Source organism: Rhinopithecus bieti, unplaced genomic scaffold (assembly GCF_001698545.2).
Source record: "Rhinopithecus bieti isolate Rb0 unplaced genomic scaffold, ASM169854v2 scaffold_21022, whole genome shotgun sequence".
Taxonomy (NCBI): Eukaryota; Metazoa; Chordata; class Mammalia; order Primates; family Cercopithecidae; genus Rhinopithecus; species Rhinopithecus bieti.
Genome location: NW_016810401.1, coordinates 724,265 through 726,639, shown reverse-complemented (window position 1 = coordinate 726,639; position 2,375 = coordinate 724,265). Strand labels below are relative to the sequence as shown.

At 47.0% G+C, this 2,375-nt stretch overlaps 1 protein-coding gene across 1 annotated transcript in view; it reads right to left on the bottom strand.

Moving 5' to 3' along the window:
• Nucleotides 1-239: 239 nt before the first annotated feature.
• Nucleotides 240-2,375, bottom strand: part of PEX5 (peroxisomal biogenesis factor 5) — a 20,999-nt gene continuing 18,863 nt past the window's right edge. The window contains exon 17 of the mRNA XM_017891835.1: nucleotides 240-355. The gene's annotated coding sequence lies outside the window, so the exon portion shown is untranslated. The remainder of the gene's footprint in view (nucleotides 356-2,375) is intronic.

The window sequence follows — 2,375 nt, the reverse complement described above, 5'->3', positions numbered from 1 at the left end:
ACAAAAGTACTAACAAAGGCGCAGAGATGGGAGGACCTCTGTGACCTATACCGAGGAGGTAGACCCTGCAGGACTGGGGACTAAGTGAGTATTACGGGAGAACAGGGAGTCCAGATCCACTCACTACTTTCTCCTCATGGGTCTGCAAGTCTACAAAACAAGGCGCAGATTTTTGGAAGGAAATTCCTATTTTGAATTTGTTGAATTTAAGGTACCTAGGAAACATCCAAGTGCAGAAGACAGAACATAGTAGCTGTGCCACGTATCTAAGGCCTGGGGTGAGATCTAGGTGAGACTGTCATCAACATTTACTTGGTAGTTACGCCACAGGTGTGGACGAGGGCACCACAGGATCCTGCAAAGCAAGGAAAGCAAGGCAAGAATCAGCCCTGAGGAAGATCAACATTAAGCAGCAGATAGAGACACATAAGGGAGACTGAGAAGTAGAACCATGAGAGGAGAAATAACAGAAGCAGGGGAGAAGACTTAAAGAAGGGTGTTCATCAATGCGGAACCAGAGTACAGCCATATAGATTGTGAACTGCACAACACTGCAGATCATCATATGGGTATTAATGGCATAGTCATATGCAGTGCACGACCTGCCTAACCAAGTGTGGCAGAGCTCACAGTACAGTCAAGATCAGAAATAAATGTGTCCATCTGCTTTGGCAATCTGTGAACTCAGGTGACCTTGGCAAAGTAGTTGCACTGGTGAGTGCAGGGAACAGTACTGTGGGAGAAGACGTGAATGAAATGGCCTTGAGTGGAGGCAGTGTGCACGGCCCACTTGCTGAAGCAGCTTGGCTGTGAGCGGGAGGGTGGGGTGGGTGAGTGTTCAGGTCTGCTCCAGCTCCTGCGCTTTCTGTTGGAATGTACAGCTCTTCTAGCCTCAGACCAGAGCCTTTGCTCCCAGGACCTGGACTGCTTTTCCACCGAAACTCTCCAGGGCTGGCTCCTACCAATCACGCAGATAACCTCATGTGAAAGGCCTTTCCTCACCACCCTAATGTTGCCACCACTAACCCTCCCCTTCACTCTCTAGTACATAGTGACATTTTTATTTCTTCAGAGCACTTACAACTGAAATTGTCTTACTTGTGTACTGTCTCTTCTCCAACAAGTATGTTAGCCCCAAGAGCAGGGATCTCATCTGCTTTGTGAATCACAGCCCCGGTGCCTGGAACTGGTGCTTGGCATATGGTAGGGGGTCAGCAAATGTTGACTAAATTTTATTTGGGTTCAAAAGATGTACCTGGCACAAGCCATGCAAGAAAAGCATCCTCTTGAACACATTAATGTTACCAAACTCAGGTGAAGCAGACAAACCTGGAGACTTGGCTTAAACCAAGTGTTAGCTGAATTCTTAAGTCATTTACACAGCCAGACTTTGTCATGTCCTGCACCTACGTAGGGCGGAAACTGCTCCTCCACCTGCCCAGCCCACTTCCCGCCTGGGTCTTTGCACCACTACCCAGCAGAGCCCAAGACACCAGCTGCCTCACGATCACCCAGGTGGCTACAGGTGCCACCATAGCTTCCTGCTCCCCTCCCCCAGGTGTTTAGTTTTCTCCTCTAAAAAGTACCACATGCACCAAGAAAATGTGAGAATCACAGAGCAGTGCGATCTCCCCACTTTCAGCACATTGAGATAGTTCCCTATTGCCTTTTCAATGCATTTTTTTCTTGAGACGATCCGTAAATAATTGACTAACCATTTTTCTCACTATATTGTTAGCATCTATTTGTCACTGGAAATTATTCCATAAATGATTAAATAGCAATAGCTGTATTTCACTGGCTGGACAATTTACTTACCCAGTTGTCTTTTAGACCTGTTTGTTTTTTTGTTTTTGGGTTTTTGTGGAGTTTTTTTGGCAGCTTTTGAGCCCACCGGAAAAAAAATTAGACTTTGGCCAGGTATGGTGTTCATCCCTGTGATTCCAGAACTTTGGGAGGCTGAGGCAGGAGGATTCCTTGAGGCCGGGAGTTCAAGACCAGCCTGGTCAATATAGTGAGATCTAGTCTCTATTTGAAAAACTTTTGAAATAAATTTAAAAGTTAGACATTTTTTGGCCAGGTGCAGTGGCTCACGTCTGTGATCTCAGCACTTTGGGGGAGGCCAAGGTGGGTGGATTGCCTGAGGACGGGCGTTCGAGACCAGCCTGACCAACATGATGAAACCCCATCTCTACTAAAAATACAAAATAAGCTGGACGTGGTGGCCACGCCTGTAATCCCAGCTACTTAGGAGGCTGAGGCAGGAGAACTGCTTGAACCTGGGAGGCGGAGGCTGCAATGAGCCGAGATCACGCCACTGCACTCCAGCCCGGGCAAAAAGAGTGAAACTCCATCTCAAAAAAAAAAAAAAAAAA